This window comes from Onychomys torridus, chromosome 1 (assembly GCF_903995425.1).
Source record: "Onychomys torridus chromosome 1, mOncTor1.1, whole genome shotgun sequence".
Taxonomy (NCBI): Eukaryota; Metazoa; Chordata; class Mammalia; order Rodentia; family Cricetidae; genus Onychomys; species Onychomys torridus.
Window position 1 is genome coordinate 66,140,653 of NC_050443.1, and position 22,007 is coordinate 66,162,659.

General features: G+C 35.5%; 1 pseudogene; it reads left to right on the forward strand.

Moving 5' to 3' along the window:
• Positions 1–538: 538 nt before the first annotated feature.
• On the forward strand, positions 539–21,254 carry LOC118573250 (annotated as a pseudogene).
• Positions 21,255–22,007: the final 753 nt, after the last annotated feature.

Below are 22,007 nucleotides of genomic sequence, written 5' to 3' on the forward strand. Positions count from 1 at the left end.
GTAAAGTGTATGTGTTTAAATGATATCAAAAGATAGTTATGGGTTGGTAATACTAGTTAGGATAGAAAGCACATTAGGTAAAATTTAGACTCACCAAAATAGGATAAATAATGGAGTATTTTCTCTAAACTTGTCAAATATTTATGGACTGAACATTGTTAATACAATTCTTGATTGTATATATTGTATACACATATTGTGCTTATTGTATATAGTTTTTCTTATATTATATATAATCTTTTAATTTAAACACAATGAAAAATGTGATATGTTATGTATGATAATAAAATTTTTCTGAATATCAGAGAACAGAACAAGCCACTAGATTAAATATAGTTGCCAGGCAGTGGTGGCACACACCTTTAATCCTAGCACTGGAAATGCAGAGATCTGTCTGGATCTCTGTGAATTCAAAGCCACCCTTGGCTACATGAAATTGATTGACTCTAGAAAAGAAACAGGACCAGGCAATGGGGCACACGCCTTTAATCCCAGCACTAGGAAGTAATATGGCTGGGCCAAGAAAGGTATATAAGGCATGAGGACACAGGAACAAGGGCCTTTTTTGGTTGAGAAAGGCTTTTTGGCAGAAGCCATCTTTCAGCTGAACCTTTTTCACCTGAAACCATTTTTGGCTGGACTCCTTTTGGCCAAGGTCTCAGAGACATTCAGTCAGAGTATTCATGAAGTTGGTGAGTTAGGAAGTAGCTGAGGTTTGTTCCTTTGTCTCTCTGATCTTTCAGCATTTACCTCAATATATGGTTCCAGGTTATTTTTATTAAAATACCTATTAGATTTCATGTCACAATGATGGATATACTATTTTAAATCTAATTTGTAATCATTTAATGGTAAGAATCTTAAGAATTGTTCACCTAAATGTAGATTGAAATGGTTATTCAAGCATAATTTGGTTTAAATGAATCCCCATGGAAGTCTTGGCCCTGGAGGAGATGGGAATGGAGGGGAGGGGATGGGGGGGAAAGTAGGGGCAGGGGTGAGAGGGGAGGACAGGGGAACCCATGGCTGATGTGTAAAATTAAAACACAAATACTAAAAAAAAAAAAAAAAACCTATGGGCAATACTGTACTGAATGCTAAAGAAAATAAAGCAATTTAACTCTAAAAAAAAAAAAAAAGAAAGAAATTTCTCTAGTTGTACAGGTTACGTCCTATACAATAGTAAGTGCCTGCTGTGGAGCACACTCTATATGAAATGCTGCTGCAATAATTAGATACATGGCCAAGGAATTCAGTGGAAAGACTGGAATTTGACTCGAGACAGGTCCTATGTATTCTAATGAATATCATATTAATGCCATAGATATCATTTTTATAATCTGTACCTTGGGTTCTATTCAAGTATTTTAGGAGCTTCTCTCAAACACATCAATTTTATATGCTTTGACTACATATCATGCGAACCTCATTTTTTGGATAGATTCAAATCCAGCCAAAACTGACATCCAATCAGAGTTTCATAATCCAATTCAAAATGTTTATATTCCTAACAGATGTGCATTTTATGTTTTAATATTTGAAACAAAAATTTAGTGCTTTCCAGTGCAAATTTTAATACAAACATGAAGCTGATTGGTCTTTTAAGTAATCAAGAAATTAGAGATCAATGAAATGAATGGGTCCCAAATAATAAGTGACTTCCTCATACTGTTAAATCACTTGAGACAGGCAATCCCTAACTGAATAAGAGATACTGTAAAACAAGAAATAGGCTTGGATTGCCTCATCCCTCTGCAGGTAATTCAGGTTTGCAAGTTTGAGATAAAAAGTACAATGAGAAGTTGGTGCTTCTAAAATATAATGATATTTTTACTACTATCTAGATTTTTCTACTATCTAAATACTTGTGAGTAGTTCACAATTTGAAACAGATTAATAGAAATTAGAAGCAATCTAAACTTCATATTTTCTGTTCAATGTGGAGGTATTATTAAGATTAATATAAAAGTGTTTCAGATTGTCCCTTTCTTGTAGAACCTCCAATTTATAAACTCATTTGGAAACCAAATAAACATGAACCAGAAATAAAAACTGGATATCAGGTATGACACTCACTACACTATAGATTATTCTTCACTCTCAGACTTAAGGAAAAGGAGTAAAGTTATTTCCATATTTGCCACATGGTCATCAAATGTGTATGTCTGAAAAGATAATAAAGTGGAAAATAAATATCAGGTACATGTGTTGGACTTATTTTTGAAAGACTATATGCAACATAATTACCCTGAATCTCAAGGTTGACTTGAGCATCCTCATGGAATAGAATGTTTCCTAATATAGTCACTAACTCATATTCCACATTTCAAGATTTCCTATCAGGACATATTTTGTTTCATATATATATGTATGTATATATTAGTTATAGTTTTCCTTGTTAAGAAATTCAGAAAAGAAATGCACTAGAGAGTTGTAAAGTGTATATATATTGAGTGAGCCAATTAAATATATATATATATATATATATATATATATATATATATATGTATGTGTGTGTGTGTGTGTGTGTGTGTGTGTGTGTGTGTGTGTGTGTTTCAGTTATACATATATGTATGGATGTGGGTGTTGATATATTGTGTACCATAATAAAATTTGCCTTAATATCAGAGAGACAAAAAACAAGCCCCGGCCACATCTTACCTCTAGGACTCCTCCGCCTGAAAAGCCTTTAGTTCCTGTCTCTTCATGCCTTATATACCTTTCTCTGCCCAGCCAAATCCTTCTTATTAGTGCTGGGACTAAAGGCATGTGATTCCCAGTACTGAGATTAAAGGTGTGTGCCACCACTGCCTGTCTCTCTTTCTCTCCTAGACTGAGTTAATCTCATGCACTACAGAGTGGCTTTGAACTCAGAGATCCAGACAGATCACTGCCTCCCTAGTGCTAGGATTGAAGGTGTGTGCCACTACTGCCTGGCACCTATGTTTAATCTAGTGGCTTGTTTTATTCTCTGAAATTCAGGCAAAATTTATTAGGCTACACAATATATCACCACATATTTTACCCACACATGTCCATATATGATAGGTAGATAGACAGATAGATAATAGATAGATAGATAGATAGATAGATAGATAGATAGATATTATACATATAAAAACACATATGTACATATGTTTCACATTATAGAAGTAATAATAAATCTATATTATCTCATCACAAAATAGAGTGAAATGTTACTTTTAATTTCTTTCAAATGTATTCAAATTCTTTCTATGTATTCAAAGATCTTTTTCAATGATGCCATGTTCTAAGTCACTGGAACTATTGCCAAGTATATCTAAACTGTGCTTTCTAACCCATTTGTTACTTTATTCAGATTCAACTCTCAGTATACAGTGTGCCTTACAGTCCAGGACTCAGAAAATCACATCAGTAGGGAAAGGTTGTGTGCTGTTTTGATTGTACCCCATGCCCAGAAAATGAAATTTCCAAAATGGCTCATTTGCATATAACTTATCAAAAAATTCATTAGGTGAATTAATGTTTACATGAGTCTATGATGTCTTATGGGATTTGAAAACATAAATTTTTGTGAGATTAAATAAATCAACAATTCTCCCCCTTCAATAGCACACCGCAGTGTCTTGAACTACATTTTTACCCATTACTCTAGAACAATTTCACATAACAGTTACTTTGGGGAACTCCTTTATTATAGTAAATATCACTGAATTATTATCTTCAGTCTGAAATTCAACACTATGTAATGCAGGACATATACTTTCCATTTTTCCAAACCATAGGCTATATATTCTTATTTTCATTTTCCCTTGAGTCTTTATTGTAAGTTGTACATGCTTGTGCATGCTGCATACTGTTTGTGAGGTATGCGTTCAGTAGTACGTCCTATGTAATATAATGTCATCATTTGGTAGATTGTATTTTCATGGGTATTCTACTACACACGTGATTTTGGAAATGAGCATATAGAATTCTAAATTAAATCTTTATTTTAATGTTAAAGAGGTATGCAAAAAATTTCATATTAAATAGTTGAGGATGTCTCCTTGGCAACATATGTTTCATTGATCCTTTGATAGTGATATTGTTTTTAGTGTATCAGGTAACTGAATGAAGAAGTTATTTTTGGAGTAATGATACATATCAACATATTAAATTTATATTTTTATTTAATTTTCAGACAATGATGCAAGTTATTTTGTATTATTTAATAACATACATGTGATGATTATACATTAAGTTCAGATACAATATTCCATGGAAATAATAATCATATTTTATAGAGAACCAATTAAATAATAGTAAAAAAATTGCATGGAAGACTATATACCCAAAAATTAATGAAAATTATGTTTTAAATATATTAATTTTGAATAAATTAACATGATGATATTATAACACATTTATGAAAATTTTTGTGGTATTATTTTATTTTATTTATTTTTATTTTATTTGTGTTTTAATTTTGCATATCAGCCATGGGTTCCCCTGTCCTCCCCCCTCCCACATCCAACTCCATGCCCACCTTCACCTCAGCTTCTACCCTCCATTCCCAACTCCCCTGGGGATTCAGCTCAACCTGGTATATTCAGTAAAGGCAGGTCCAGTCCCCTCCTTCCAGACTGAGCAAAGTGTCCCCCATAAGCCTCAGGTTGCAAACAGCCAGCTCATGCACTAAGGACAGGTCCCAGTCCCACCGCCTGGGTGCCTCCCAAACAGTTCAAGCTATTTAATTGGCTCACTTATGAAGAGGGCCTGATCCAGTTTGGGGCTCCATAGCTTTTGGTTCATAATTCCATTAGTTTGCTGTTTGTCCCTATGCTTTTTCCAATCTTGGTCTGAACAATTCACACTCTTACAGTCCCTCCTCTTTCTCGACAATTGGACTCCTGGAGCTCCACCTGGAGCCTGGCTGAGGATCTCTGCATCCACTTCCATCAGTTATTGGATGAGAGTTCCAGCATGACAGTTAGGGTTTTTGGGCATCTGATCACCAGACTAGATGAGTTCGTGCTTTCTCTCAACCATTGCCAGTAGTCTACAGTGGAGGTATCTTTGTGGATTTTTGGGGACCTCTCTAGCACTTTGCTTCTTCCTGTTCTCATGTAGTCTTCAAATCAGAAGAGAAAAACAATGACATCATGAGGTTTGCAGGCAAATGGATGGATCTAGAAAAAAATCATCCTGAGTGAGGTAACCTAGACTCAGAAGGACAAACATGGTATGTAGTCACTACTAGATGAAAAACAAAGATGACTAGACTGCTACTCACAACTCCAGGGAGGCTACCTAGAAAACAGGACCCTAAGAAAGACACAGGGATTACTCAATGACAAAGAAATGGATGATATCTACATGAACAAGCTGGACAAGAGTGGGGTTACTGAAGGGCAAGGCCTGAGAGAAAGAGAGTTTAGGGGAGCAGGAGATCCCAGGTGGATCAAGAACAGAAAGGGAGAACAAGGAATAACAGACAATAATAAATAAAGACATTTATGAAATTTTTGATAATTCTTAAGTGTAGTCATAAAACCTTGAAAATAGAAAATATAAATAATAATGACTATAAAAATTAGAAAATAAAATGTTTTTCATACTATTATACAACAGTTCAGAAAATACTGCATAGAGAAATATGAGACACATAAGTATTTGGAAAGGAATTAATGTTTACAAATTGAAAGACTAAATATCAGAATGATAGTATTCAATTTATGTTTGCTCTGTTGTGTCCCCACAGTTGAACACAGTGAAATAAATCATGACATAAATATTATGATATGAGTAGAAGGAAATTTTTCATCTATCCTTTATTATGTGTTATATCTATATCCTTAAGACATAGAAAAACATCACTTTTATGCTGTTTTTTTTTTAATTTCTGACAAGCATTGCATTTTTTCTCCTTTTTTATTTATTATATTTGTGTTTTAATTTTACACATCAGCCATGGGTTCTCCTGTCCTTCCCCCTCACGCCTCCACTACCACCTTCGCCCCAGCCCCTCCCCTCCATTCCCATCTCCTCCAGGGCCAAGACTCCCCTGGGGATTGAATTCAACCAGGTGGATTCAGTACAGGCAGGTCCAGTCCCCTCCTTCCAGGCTGAGCAAAGTGTCCCTGTGTAAACCCAAGGTTCCAAACAGCCAACTCATATACTAAGGACAGGTCAGGGTCTCACTGCCAGGGTGCCTCCCAAACAGTTCAAGCTATTCAATTATCTCATTTATCCAGAGGGCCTGGTCCAGTTGGGGGCTCCACAGCTTTTGGTTCATAATTCATGTGCTTCCATTTGTTTGGCTTTTTGTCCCTGTGCTTTTCCAATCTTGGTCTCAACAATTCACACACTTACATTTCCTCCTCTTTCTCAGCAATTGGACTCCTGGAGCTCCACCTAGGGCCTGGCCAAGCATCTCTGCATCCACTTCCATCAGTTATTGGATGAGAGTTCCAACATGACCATTAGGGTGTTTGGCCATCTGATCACCAGACTAGGTCAGATCAGGTGTTCTCTCGACAATTGCCAGTAGTCTACAGTGGATGTAACATTGTGGATATCTTGGGACCTCTCTAGCACTTTGCTTCTTCCTGTTCTCATGTGGTCTTCATTTACCATGATCTGTTATTCCTTTTTCTCCCTTTCTGTTCTTGATCCAGCTGGGATCTCCTGCTCCCCTAAGCTCTCTTTCCCTCAAACCTTGCCCTTCATTACTCCCACTGTCATCCAGGTTGTTCCTGTAGATCTCATCCATTCTCTGTCATTGGGCCATCCCTGTGTCTTTTGTAGGGTCCTGTTTTCTAGGTAGCCTCTCTGGAGTTGTGTAGCAGTCTAGTCATCTTTGTTTTACATCTAGTATCCTCCTATGAGTGAGTACATACCATGTTTGTCTTTCTGAGTCTGGGTTAGCTTACTCAGGATGATTTTTTTCTAGATCCATCCATTTGCCTGCAAACTTCATGATGCCATTGTTTTTCTCTGCTGAGTAGTACTCCATTGTGTATATTTACCATATTTTCTTTATCCATTCTTCAGTTCAAGGGCATCTAGGTTGTTTCCAGGTTCTGGCTGTTACAAACAATGCTGATATGAACATAGCTGAGCAAATGCTCTTGTGGTATGATTGAGCATTCCTTAGGTATATGCCCAAGAGTGCTATAGCTGGGTCTTGGGGGAGATGGATTCCCAATTTTCCAAGGAAGAGCCATATTGATTTCCAAAGTGGCTGTACAAGCTTGCATTCCCACCAGCAGTGGAGGAGAGTTCCCCTTGCTCCACATCCTCTCCAACATAAGCTCTCTTCTGTGTTTTTGATCTTAGCCACTCTGACAGGTGTAAGGTTTTTTGTTTTTCCATATGAAGTTGAGTTGTGTTGGTAATTTGATGGGGATTGTGTTGAATCTGTAGATTGCTTTTGTTTAGATCACCACTTTTACTATGTCAATCCTGCCTATCCATGAGCATGGGAGATCTTTCCATTTTCGGACATCTTCAATTTCGTTTTTCAGGGACTTAAAGTTCTTGTCATATAGGTCCTTCACATGCTTAGTTAGAGTAACCCTGGAGTGGCTGGTGCCCAGGGCTGGGACCTAGGTGCTGGCCTCTCTGAGTGTGACCCCAGGCACTCACCTCTGGTCCAAATGAGAGTTCCAGGGCCGATGGGAGCTAGGGGCTGGTCTCTGGGTCTCAGGAAGTGGCTGGGGTCTCAGGCAGATGGGTGTAGGGGCAAGGTGTGGAGATTGCAGGGTCTGCCTGTAGTCTTGGAATATTTGAACCTTCCTGCAGGGCCCGCCGAATGGCTGGAAACTGGGGTCAAGTTGGGCAGGTCCTCCTGCGATGGCTGGTGCCCAGGGTTGGAACCTAGAGGCGGATGCGTCTCTGACTATTTAGTTCTTACATTTTAAGTTAACCAATTTCTATATCTACACTTGTCACATAGCTTGTGGCTTACTAGTGTCTTACATGTTTTCACTCATGGAGGTGGCTGGCAACATCTCCTGATTCAGCGTCCTGTTCCCAGAATTCTCTTCTCTGGTTGTCCTGCCTATACTTCCTGCCTGGCTACTGGCCAATCCGCATTTTATTTGTACAGAGGAATATCCACAGCACTTCCTATTTTCTTTTTATTCAAAAAGGGAGGTTGTAACTTTCACATACTAAAATTACATATAACAAAACAATTACCAAGCAAGAACTACAGTTACAATATTTAGTCTATTTGTATTTGGTAAAATTAAAGAAAATATCCTATATTTGTGAGTCTAAGGTTTCATATCTGACTTATTTTTTATCATAACTAAGGAAAATTATAACTAAGCAGTCTTCAACTACACCAAAGACTTCAGAAGGATGTACTATTACCTGAGAAATGGGAAAAGGATGCAAGCAACTTTCAGGAATCTTGCAAGAATAGACAGAGACAACTGGCAGCCTGGACAATCATCCAAAGTTCCTCTCCTGCAACAGAATGTAACTTATACAGACTCTCAAAGCAAGACATTAGCAGAGAGTGAGAAACATTGAAACACTTGGTCCTAAATGTATTGACTTTATCAAATGCCTGCTGTCAGAAAGTATAAAAGCTAGAGAGGATGAAGGACACTAAGAAATCAAGAGCCTATATTTTAACTTGATTGATGAACATACGCACTCATTGACACAGCATGTATGGGTTTTTCATGAGTCTCCACATAATGCGGAACTAGAGCTGAAAGAAGATGTAGACACATGCCCCCATTCCTAAGCCAAAAGCAATCTTTAATTGGTTAACTACTTCCAAGGGGACATCACTGTGCAAACTATTTTAAGGTTTGGTTGCATGCACAGCCATAGATGCCCAGCAGAAAACGAACTACATGTCCTCCTTGAAAATTATTTGTCTCACAAATGTCATGTGAGGACTTTACATTTTTTGAAACTTTGTCATTTCATTTTCTTTTTGTCTTTTATATTTTTATTTGTTTTCTCTATATTTATGCTACATTTCCCTTGTATAGATAAGATTTGTATTTATAAGATTCTATGTGTTAAATCAAGAGAATTTCTGATTCATGTCCCTTCCATTGAGCTATTTTTTCCTTTTCTATATTTTATTTAATTTCTATGTGCTGGTTTCAGGTTAAATTTATTAAGTTACATTTTCTTATCTATAGTCCTTTAAAGACTGTGTTTTTTCTAATGAAAAACAAAAACAGGAAATATCTGTTTACAAGGGTAGAGGGGAAAATTAGAAGAGTAGATGGTGAGGAACCATATCAGGATATATTTTATGAGAAAAGGAGTTATTTTCAATAAAAATAAAAATACCAACTCACCAAACAAATAAGGAAAAGAAAAGAAACCAAGATCTGTACTATTTTATTAACATAGAAGTCATTCAAAAATATGAAGTAAATTAGGGTAGTAGACTATTCAAAGAATAAATAAGGTAGATAACCAATATTGCAGATATACAAGTGCATGATCATGAGATATCAATTAAGTGGAAGTGAGGCTCAGCCAATGAATAGAACTGTAAAAAAGCTGTTTACTTTCTGCATTGATATTGAGAGAATGATTGAAATTTATGATTTCAGGATGGTTATTGGTTCTCTCATCTCTGCAACTGTGGTTGATTTTGTCCTGCCTGTGGACACTGTGTGTGTGTGTGTGTGTGTGTGTGTGTGTGTGTGTGTGTGTGTGTGTGTGATAAATTGCATGCTTTGTAGATGTCAGGAAACCAAATAGGTAATAAAATATACCAAATCATAAACATGTATAGATGTAATACTTGTTTGTTTATAGTTAATTCTGTCTAGAATGGGTTCCCTATCATACTTTGGAGTTTATAATGCAATGTGCTTCAAATATTTCACATGTTGATAAGAATAGAGATCCTGTGGATTAGGTCTGTTATGTAAATATCTCAGGAGGGAGCTAGCCTGGGGCCTTCATGTCTACTGACCTGGAGGGACTCACAGGAATCTGGAAATGAAGATAATTACTTAAATAAATTACTGAAATTTTCTTGTACCTGAGCATATAACTCAGATGCAGACCCTGAAGTAAGAATGTTTAAGAGTTATCCAGAGAATAATAAGCTGACAAGAATTATATTAGGAAATAAAAATACACTTCTGACTACTAGAGCAGCAAAAGACACATGTGTGTGTACAGGCACATTTGAAATGTGTTTTCTGTGAAACTCTGCTTATTGTACTTTTACCTAGGTTCCAGTCTTGGTGACATTATAAACATGTTCTATTTTATGATTTTCTTCTTGTTCCTGAGACTTTCCTTCCTTTTCTGCAGTTTGATGGGTCCCAGGTGCTTTCTGAGACTTAAAGATCCACACACCTGGGGTGAAGATAAAGACACTGACTATTTTTTCTTTATTTACACAAAGCATAGTCACATCAAGAATGAATATTTAACCAGGAATCTAGATAAGAAGTAAGTAAGTGCCTTTGATTAATTATCAATATAAGTACCGAGAAGGCCCAAGTATGGCCAAAATGTCATTCTCCATGTTTTCTGTCTGTTTTGCCCTACCTTCCTACTCAGGACATGAACAAAATTTATTCTTTCTGCTGACTTTTACCCTATTCCAGGTGATTTAATGGTTATCTGATTCATGGTTTTAGAGTCAGATTTCTCAGGCTGAAAGCTGAAAAATACACCATATTTATATTTCTTCTAGAGAGATTTCCTTTATATTGGCAAGTGATGTTTCCAAGAAACATAATCCAAGGCACTAACAGGAGTCCATTTCTTTGAGGCTGAGTAAATTTTTCTGTGAGTGTTGTGCTAGCTTTTTTTTCCATCATGATGGAATTCCCAATTTGGTATTTCTTAAATACTTCATGGGTACATTTCTTAAAAGTATACTGCATTTTTATTCAAATGTTGTTTATGCCATCATTTCAAATCTACTGTGTTGTATGACTCCTGCAGCTGAAATCAAGCATAAAAACATAAAAATCATTCACTGTGGTAATTTTATTCTTTGCATTATGTTTTGTTTCAGTTGAGAACATGTTCAGCCAGATTTCTTTTTAATGGCAATGTCAGTAGAGTTTTGTTCTTTTAAATTCTATGCTGTTCATATATAACAGCCATCTATCCAATTTCAGAAGACAGTTTGTATACATGATAAAGAGGGTATGTTGTGAGGATGTGTCACACTGGTTTAACAAAAAGCAGAATGTCCAATATGTCTAGGCAGGATTTTTGGGTAGGCAGAATGCTGGGAAGAAAGTAGACATGCCAGAAGATGCAGAGCAAGCAAGATAGGCAGTGCAGAGATATGGTTATAAAGCTATGAGATAGAATGTAAATTAACAGAAATGTGTTAAAGTTATTAGAGTCTTTTAGAAACAAGCCTAAGTTAAGGCTGAGCTTTTATAATTTATACATCACCCTGTAATTTTTTTAAAGCTGGCAGCCCAAAGAAAAACTCAACTATAGTATATCACCTTAAATATTGACTTTATATTTCCCTTGTCAAGTGCTAGATTGAAAGTTGTTGTCTGTAGCACATGCCACAGTTTGAAAGTAATCTATTAAACACAAATATGGTCACATTTCTTACTATTGATTTTATATTTTCATGTCTTGATTATCTGCTCCATAACTTTAAACTCTGACACTTATTACACATTTGTTTCTCTTTTCCTTTTTTTCCAATTATAGAGTGTGTTCATATGCTGTGGGAATATGTACAGCATACTGTAGATTTGTTGATTTGACCATAATTATACTGGATTGGTGGTGTGTACTGGATTTGATGTTTGGTTTGGATAATTGTAGCAGTGCCTCCTGTAGCATGCTAAGCAAATTGTCACAAGTAACATTCTAAATATCTGGTAATAAACATGTACAAGATGGGCAGTGTACTCTCTGTGGGGAATGCCACAATGAAGTTTTAATATTTGAGACAAAAGTTGTATTCATTTATTAATAACATAATGATGAATGCAATTCAAAGCAAAGGATGATGTTTGGGATCATGGAGCAGATTTGAGAAATTTTCGAGAAGATTAAGGAAAGAATGTAGAACAGCAATAAACCTAGTCTCAGTGTAAAACATAACAGTAGTCATGAAGGACAATGAGGAATGATATTAAGTGACATCACATATTTTTCACACTGACAATGCAATTTTCACAGTGAAAGGGAGCAAGAGAGTGATGACTCGGCAGTCCAAAATACCAAACAAATTTAAAAAATATCTAAGAGGAGGTTCAGTAGAGCATGAATGAGAAAATCTTCACTCAAGTTAGGCACAGTTTTGTTATATTTCTACCAGTCACTAGAGTTCTTGAAGTTGGAGAGAAACTGTCTTCATGGAAGTAGAGATGGAAGAACTTGCAATTTCTTTTTTTATTGGTTCTAAAATCTTATCAGTTTATGGCTAAACACTCCTCAATGACATGATCTCTCTCAGTAAGTTGACTAGAATATTCATTAAGGCAAGAAATGGATAACATAGTTCATAAAAGCAACTGAAGTACAAAAGTTGCTAGATGGTACTGATCATATTCCTGTTTTTCTACATGTAAAACATTTGTTCATAAAAAGGCATTGAATTATCTGATACTCTTTGAACTATATATTTATTACAGAAAATGTTATAGAAGAATGTATCTAAACACATGTTTTCTCTGTTCATATGTTGTGCCAACAGAGCATACAGGTGTATCATAAAAAGAACATAATAGTTGATAAAGAAAATAATGTTTTAAAAATAAGAAAAATGAGCTAAAGTTACCTACATGTTCCTTTGTCAAGTTGAATTGAGATCTAATTTTATAGTGAAGGGAATAAATTATGCATTTCTAAAACACAAGTATAATACAGGTAATTTAAAATATATATATGTATATATACATATTTACACATTCATGCACATATATACAAGCTGTATATATTCATATACATTTCAAATGTTTATCTCATTTAAAATTTTTTGTGTTATGAATAGGCATTCAGCCTAAATACTTATTAATAATATTTTTATGATATTTTATATAATTTTCAGAGACCCCTATATCCTATTAACTGAATTTAAAATTTTTTCACCCTTTGTTGTTTATTAGCAACTTCAAACATTTAGCATTTATAATTTGCTAAAGTATCTTTGAAATCTTTGTGTTTATCCCTCAATTTTATAATCTAATCCTGCATGAAACACTCTCCAACATTTTGTCTGTTTTATTTTACAAGTTTCCCTTTGAAGACAGCTTACAAGTTGGGTAAATGTCATTTGATTTGATTTGTATTGGATCCCAAAAGAAATGTTCATGTGATTATTGTTTGTAGCAAACATGTTTGACTGTAGCTTATGTCAATATGTGACAACACGAGTCATTCATTGCTTCTTTTTTTTTGTTTTGTTTTGTTTTGTTTTGTTGTTTTTTGTTTTTTGATTTGTTTTGTTTTGTTTTGTTTTGTTTGAGACAGGGTTTCTCTGTGTAGCTCTGTCTCCCAAGTGCTGGGATTAAAGGTGTGCGCCGCCATCACCTGGCCATTGCTTAGAACATCAGTAATTGATATTGTGACAAATTTTAGTGTTAGAATGTAATGTTTGCTATGAGTTCCTTTTTAAACTTGAATTGAAGAATTGCTTCAATATATCAGACCAATATTCAGTGCCCATAGTTTTCTTTTCTTTCAAATTTTAATTTAACTTTATTATTATATTGAGACAGTCATTAATTTCAAACAATTATAGATGGCATATTTGAACTTGAAAGGAACATGTGAGTTAAAGGTATAGATAAACATGCTATACACATGCATGAAATTCTCAAACAAGAAAAAAAAGTGGTTGAAAAAATAATATCAAAAACTTACTGTTTTAACAGGATATAAATTTTTACACAGGATATTTTAGAAAAATACCAGAAAAACTGCACTGAAGGTCACACATTCTTCATCTTCAGTGAACCCCCTTGTTTTATATTGAAATCCACCAGTCATTTTTCTTCAGTTACATGCTTACTTATGACTTGGCCAAAGATATCTCAAAATTACCAAAAGTCTCAAAAATGTTTTCTAATGCCGGTAGGAATGAAGTTATGTGCTTTACTGGATTTTGAACTTCATGTTGTCTCTTAAGGAGTTTTAGAGTTAATCTCTTTTTGTTTGTTTGTTTTGGTTTTTCTTTCTTATTTTTATTAAGAAATATTTTCATTCAGTTTATACAGGACAGCTTTCAAAATACAATCACTAAAAATGATTATTAATTGACCATCTGTCTAGGTTACTTCAGAGTATAATAAGCATTTTTGATGTAGAATATAATAAATTAGATTTCACATATTCCAACTTTTTTATGACAGACATAATCAGAATTTCTGTGATTAATCAGAGGCTTTTTTTGTTGTGGCTTCAGTAATTCACAAGCACTTGTGATTAGATTGATTGATGAGAGAAAGGTAGTAAGTTGCATGTATTTTTTAATTTTTTTTATTCATTTTACATACTAATCACAGATCCCCTTGTCACTCCTCCTCCTATTCCCCTTCCTCCCCTATACCTCTACTCCTCACTCCTCCACTCCCCACACCCCTGCCTTCCCTCCCCTATTCCTCATTCCTTCTTCCAACAGGGTAAGTTCTCCCATGGTGGGGACAGCTAAGCCTGGTACGTTTTGTTGAGGCAGGACCAAACCTCTCCACTGCATCAAGGGTGGACAAGATGCCTGACCATAGATAATAAGATCCAGAAAGCCAGCTCATTCACCAAGGATAGACCCTGATCACATTGCTAGGGCTCCTTCAAACATACCTAGACACACAACTGTCTCTGGAAAGCAGAGGGCCCAGTCCAGTGCCATGCAGGTTCTACAGCTGTCCAAAGTTCATGAGTTCCTTTGAGCTTGATTCAGTTGTCTCTGTAGATTTCCCCATCATGATCTTGACACCCACCCCTGCTCTTATAATCCTTCTTCCTCTATTCAACTGGACTCTCTGAGCTTGGCCTGATGTTTGATTGTGGATCTCTCTGCATCTGCTTCCATCTATTACTAGATAAAGGCTCTCTTGGTCCAATCACAGTTGGGAGACCGTATTTTATTTCTTTATATATTAAGAATTATTGTAGATTATTATAGATTTTATTTGAGGGTTGCTAAAATTCTTGAACACTGATGAACCAAACTTCAGTTTGACACTGTTTATTTTGGGCACAATTTATATGGATATAAGGTATTCTATTGGAATTGTAGAATCCTAATATATTTTCTACTATTTTCTCTTATTTACCCAAGACTTTATAAATGCTTTGGCCTTCACTCTCTCCAACCTAGATACATAGTACTGCCAGGAAAAGCAATTGAACTGCATTCACATAAGGTTAAATCTCCAAAATTGTGAACTCATATAAAACTATAATGATTTGAAGTTAATTGCAAAAGGCACAATTTTTATTTGTTGGTTAAGAGTTTGGTATAATGTAATTTGATGATAATTGCTCCTCTCCTTCACCACTGTTTTTTATTAAGCCACCAAGTATAATTTGTGCTTCTGATTAATTTTGCAAATGAGTCCTTCCTTTGGACAATACATGATCCACTATGGGTCATACTCTTAAAGATAACTGAGTCTTCCCTTACAAGAATTAACTAACAGCCAATATTTATCTATACTTGACCACTTTTCTGTGGTGAACAATATTTGTGTCCAGATTATTTCTGTTACACGTATAAATGGTTTACCTAAATCAGCAAATTCATGACTTTGAATAAAGAAAATGATACCTAAAAAAACACAGAGGAATGAAACAAAATAAGAAAGGAGGATTATCCCAGTAGCAATAACCAATAGAAATCTTGACGTTAAAGGAATTTTCTTTTGTTATTGTTGTTGTTTTCATTCTTTATTTTTTACACATCAGCCATGGGCTCCCTTGTCCTCCCCCCTCCCGCTCTCACTCCCATCTTCCCCCCATCCCCTCCATTCCCATCTCCTCCAGGGCCAACACTCCCCTGGGGATTCATTTAAACCTGGTGGATTCAGAACAGGCAGGTCCAGTCCCCTCCTTCCAGGCTGAGCAAAGTGTCCCTGTGTATGTAAGCCCAAGGTCCTAACAGCCAGCTAATGCACTAAGGATAGGTCCCAGTCCCACAGCCTGGATGCCTCCCAAACAGTTCAAGCTATTCAATTGTCTCACTTATCCAGAGGGCCTGATCCAGTTGGGGGCTCCACAGCCTTTGGTTCATAATTCATGTGCTTCCATTCGTTTGGCTATTTGTCCCTGTGCTTTTTGCAATCTTGAGCTCAACAATTCACACTCTTACAGTCCCTCCTCTTTCTCAACTATTGGAATTTTATTTAGCTTATAAACAAATTGTGGTAACAAAATTTTGGTCTTGAAAACAAACAATGTTCAAGTTTGCACATACCTTATCACATTCATGCTTTGGAGCAGAAGTCAATGTGATGAATTGAAGGGAAAATAATACTCAGTTATACTCCAGATTGTCCTTTGATTAAAATAAAAATCCAGAACTGGTGATCAATGATATTAGGAAATGTGGAGATATTTATGATATTACTTAGAAAAAACGAATTTTTAAAAGTATGAAAATCACTAATTGGTCAAAGATGTGATATAGAAACCTTTAAATGAAAAATGAATGGATAGTAAGTGTTCATGGAAATTGATGACTTGAATCCATACGAATAAGAATTATAAATTCTGAAACTTTATTTGGAAAAATGATTTTAGTAATTTTAGATATTAAATTCATATAATAATAACTTTGTTGCTTAAAGTAGAGAATTCAAATTTAAAACTGGAAATACCATACAAAAATAAAATCCATCCCAAATGGCAGAGTACTAAAAAACATTTCAAGCTTGGTTATTTCTGAATCCAACAGAAAACTTTAAGAAATAAAAGAATAGAAAACTTCAGAGTAAAATTATTCAAGCATTCTAGGGAAAATATACTATTCATTCAACTGAATGCTAGCTGTAGAGCAACAGAATAGGCTAGTGCACTCAGATATGGAATATTGTCCTAAAGCAAGAAAATACCCATAAGAGGAAACAATGGCTGAAACAATCAAAGGAAAACAGAAAATGACTCAAATTATTAACAAATTGTTAGATATGATTTTCTTTTTTCTTATTAAGAAATTTCCTATTAATTTCACATATCAACCACAGATTCCCCTCCTCTACCTCTTTGCATCTGCCAGCCTTCTGCCACAACACAGCCCCCATTCCCAGCCCTCCAAGACAAGGCCTACAATGAGGTGTCAGAAGAGCCTGGTACATTCAGCTGTAGCAGGTCCAAACCCCTCCCCCTGCACCAAGGCTGTGAAAAGTGTCCCACCAGATAAGACTTTTTCATTATATTCCATTTGTTACTTTTCTCAGATTCCATCCTCAATATGCAGTGTGCCTTGCAGTACAGGATTCAGAAAATCCCCTCAGCAGGGAAAGGCTGTGTGCTGCTTTGATTGCATCCCTTGTCCAGAGAATGAAATTTCCAATATATCAGGTAAATATACAACATACCAACAGATTCATTAGATTAGTCAATTACTGTTGTTTCAATGACACCCTCTGGGAATTGAAAAGATAAAATTCATTATGTAATCAAATGAGCAGCAATTCTGTCTTTGAACATCACAACCCATGTGCTGAAACACATATTTGAATCATTACTCCAGCACCTATTCATATAGTAATTTCATTTGGAGACTGTTTTAGAGTACTAAATATCACTGTCGCATTTATCTTAGCCTAGAATCCAGTCCTTCATAATATATCTATTTTTTCTTCTTTCCTAAGACATGGGAGCTGTAAATTCTTATTTACATAGCATATGTGAGATTTGTAATAATTTTTAGATATTCCTGGATGATGCCTCCTGATTAAGAGGCATGCATTTTCTTATGTGTCCTATGTAGATCATGCTGTCAATTGTTTGGTTGTATTTTCATTTGTAGACAAGTTCACAGGTGAGTTCATATACAATATATAGAATTCAAAATTGAAACAGTATTTAAATATTTCAAAGTTGAAAACAAGTATGAGTGGAAACATTTCAGACAGAATAGGTGGGGATATCTTTTTAGTGATAGGGCACCCATGGAACATTTAATAGGGATGTTATAAGTACCATAGCAGGTAACTGAAAAAAGGAATTAATTACTTTGGGGGTAATAACACAAACCTAAAAAATAAAATTGCTGTTTTATTTAATCTGCAGAAGAGAATGTAAATTGTTCTAAATAATTTAAACAACATTAGCATGGAGATTCATGCAGAGTTTACATACAAATAATTCTATTGAAATATTAAAACTATTTTGTAGAGGACCAAGTGAATAATGGGAAAAACAGTTTCATAGAATACTAAGTAAAAAACAAATTGATGAAAACTATGTTTTACATATATTACCTTTAGAGTAATTGAAAATAAAAACAATGTACCAATTTTTAAAAACATGGTAACTGCTTATGTGTATTTTCAAATAATGAAAATAAAATATTTTATAGATTAGAAAAATAAATGAATATGAATGTTTTAGTCCAGTTGTTTGAATAATATCACACATTAAAATATGAGAGAACAGAAATAATTGGTAAGGATATACAGTCACAAATGGAAAGCTCATAAAAAGAATAATATTGTTACTTCAAAGATTGCTCTGTTGATTTATTCAATTGAATGCAGTTGAAAAATATGATGTTATAAATTACCTGAGATTGGTAGAAGAAAGCTCTTCCTTCTATTCTTTATTGTGTGCCTTTTCTATGTCGTTAGGGGCAGATCATAGTCCTACCTCATCTTGATATGCCAGGCTTCCATGGTACCCATGGAAGGCATGTCCCTTCCTGAAGAGAAACAGAGGAGACATGGATTGGTGTGCAGAGGAGAGCTGTGGGAAAGAAATGGGAATAGAAAAGGGAAGGGAAACTGTGTTCTGGAAGTGAAATAAATGAATGAATTGGTTTAATTTAAAAAATATGTAAAGTATCTCAATCATGTTGCTTTCTCAATAAATATCTTTCTATTATGGTCCAAATTTACAGAAATTAGTAAACGGGTAGATTCTGTTTACTACCAAAATACATAAGAAACCTAACAGTAAATGTGATATATTTAACATGTAGAGACTTTAGGTTGTGTGGTAGTATTGTGTTCCCCAAAATATTGTGCACCCTAATAAATTTATCTGGGGTCAGAGAACAGACAGCCACTAGATACAGAGCCCAAAACGGTGACTAGAAAATGGGTCAGAGCAAGCCATAGCAGAATCTGGGCGGTGGTGGTGCACACCTTTAATCCCAGCACTTGGGAAGCAGTGCTAGGTGGATCTCTGTGTGTTCAAGGATACAGCCAGCATGGAGACACATGTCTTTAATCCCAGGGAGTGACAGCAGAAAGTAGAAAGATATATAAGGCGTGAAGACCAGAAACTAGAAGCATTTGGTTGGTTAAGCATTTGGCTGGTTAAGCATTCAGGCTTTGGAGCAGCACAGTTCAGCTGAGACCCATTCTGGATGAGGACACAGAGGTTTCGAGTCTGAGGAAAACAGGATCAGCTGAGGAACTAGCAAGGTGAGTTAGCTGTGGCTTGTTCTATCTCTCTGGTCTTCCAGCATTCACCCCAATAACTGGTCTCAGGTTTGATTTTATTAATAAGAATTTTTAAGATTCCTGCTCCAAGGTTGGAAATGGTTCATGAATCTTCTGCTTTCCCTGACATTATTCATGTAGTCTTTTAAGAAATATATGGTTTTGTTCATGTTTCAATAAACAAGCAGTTACAAAAGGGCACTGGTATGTAGTACTTGCCTTGCAGCTGATAGAAAGATAAAAGTATCTGTGGAGGAACATGCTTTTATGATTTTATACTTTATAATTTACAGAATTGATAAGAATAAATATGTGTTTCTATATTGTACTCAAAAAAGGGTTTTATTGTGTAAACAATATGCTGTCACATGTTAATTTTGACAAATAACTAAAAGGTCTTGGCTGTAAATGATAAATGACAGATTTTCAAAATTGTGCATTAAAATAGTAGATTTTGTTATTGCTATTACTTCTTAAATAAAAAAAATAACTTTCTGTCTATCTCAAAAATAAGGCTAATTACCAGGCTGTTTTAGTGCACACCTTTAATCCCAGTACTCAGGAGGCAGAGGCAGGCGGATCTCTGAGTTCAAGGCCTGCCTGGGCTACAGAGTAAGCTACATGAAAGGCTCCAAAGCTACACAGAGAAACCGTGTATCAACCCCCCCCCCCAAAAAAAAGGCTAATTTCAGAAAAAATTTTAATGCATTCATTTAATATGTCCTATAAAATAATAGAAATATTAAACCTAATGATACATTTATTCCTGTACCAGACATGGATCAGTGTGTGAAGTGCCCTGATGATCACTATGCCAATCATGGAGGAAATCTCTGTCTCAAAAAAGTTGTGACATTTCTGGGTTATGAAGACCTCTTGGGAATGTCTCTAGCCTGCGTGGCTCTATGTTTTTCTATTCTCACAGCTTTTGTACTGGGTGTCTTTCTGAAGCACAAGGACACTCCCACAGTCAAGGCCAATAACCGAACCCTCAGCTATGTTCTACTTATCTCCCTTATCCTTTGCTTTCTCTGTTCCTTGCTCTTCATTGGCCAACCCAATATGGCCACATGCTTCATGCAGCAGACCATATTTGCAGTAGCATTCACAGTGGCTGCTTCTACTGTCTTGGCCAAGACAATTACAGTAGTACTGGCCTTCAAGGTTACAACTCCAGATAAAAGAATGAGGTGGCTGCTGATCTCAGGGGCACTTAACTTCATCATTCCAATTTGCACTGTGATTCAGCTGATTCTATGTGGGATCTGGCTGGGAACTATCCCACCATTTGTTGATGTTCACATACATGTTGAAAAAGACCACATTTTGATTATCTGTAACAAAGGGTCAATTACTGCCTTCTATTGTGTTCTTTGTTACTTGGGCTCCATTGCCATGGGAAGCTTCACTGTAGCTTTCTTGGCCAGAAATCTGTCTGACACATTCAATGAAGCCAAGTACCTGACCTTCAGCATGCTGGTGTTCTGTAGTGTCTGGATTACCTTCCTTCGTGTCTACCATAGCACCAAGGGCAAGGCTATGGTGGCAGTGGAGGTGTTCTGTATCTTGGCCTCTAGTGCTGGACTGCTTCTTTGCATCTTTGCTCCAAAGTGCTTCATTATTTTGGTAAGACCTGAGAGAAATTCTTTTCAAAAGTTTGGGAAAGTGCATTTTAAAATTGAAAATACTCATTAAATTTTCCTTTATCATTAGAATGTACTTCTCAACAAGACTACACTGACATTTTGACTCTCAAATTTTAGATCAAAATATGTACTTTGTCTCATGAGTCAAAGCAGAAAATAAACTACAAATTAGTGTTTTAAAATTTGGCCTAGACCTCAGTACTCATGGACTTTGGTGACCTGACATTACTATACCTATAAGGCTGGTTTCCTTCGTTATAGCCATGCTTGTTGTTGAATTGGATAAAAGCTATGCATTAGTCTGAATTTTATATATTAACATCTAATATAGCATTTCCAGTATAACTTATACAGTTATAAGGTTGTGTTCCTTACTAAATCACTACAATGGAGAGAATATAGACATGAATTAAAGTGATGACTCCATTCAATTTGATATGGGATTAAAAGGAATTTGCATAAATTAATTAATTCATTTTTGGACCAAGTATTTTGTGTTTATGTGGCATATATACATTGATATATAACAAAAATAATAAAGAATTAAGAGTCTCTTAACTTGAAAATCATGTCTTGTGAAGAGTGACAGTGACTGTAGGAAGGATAGGGAGAGGGTCCAGATATTATTCAGTTTCACTAAAAACATAATGTTAAGAAAAGGAAATTTTCTCATTTTCCTACTTCTTTATATATCATGCCCTTCATATCCCACATATACCCCTGCTAATAAACACTCATTTACATACATGTGCACATTTACAAAGAAACACATAGATACATACATTGTTCTCTAACATAGACA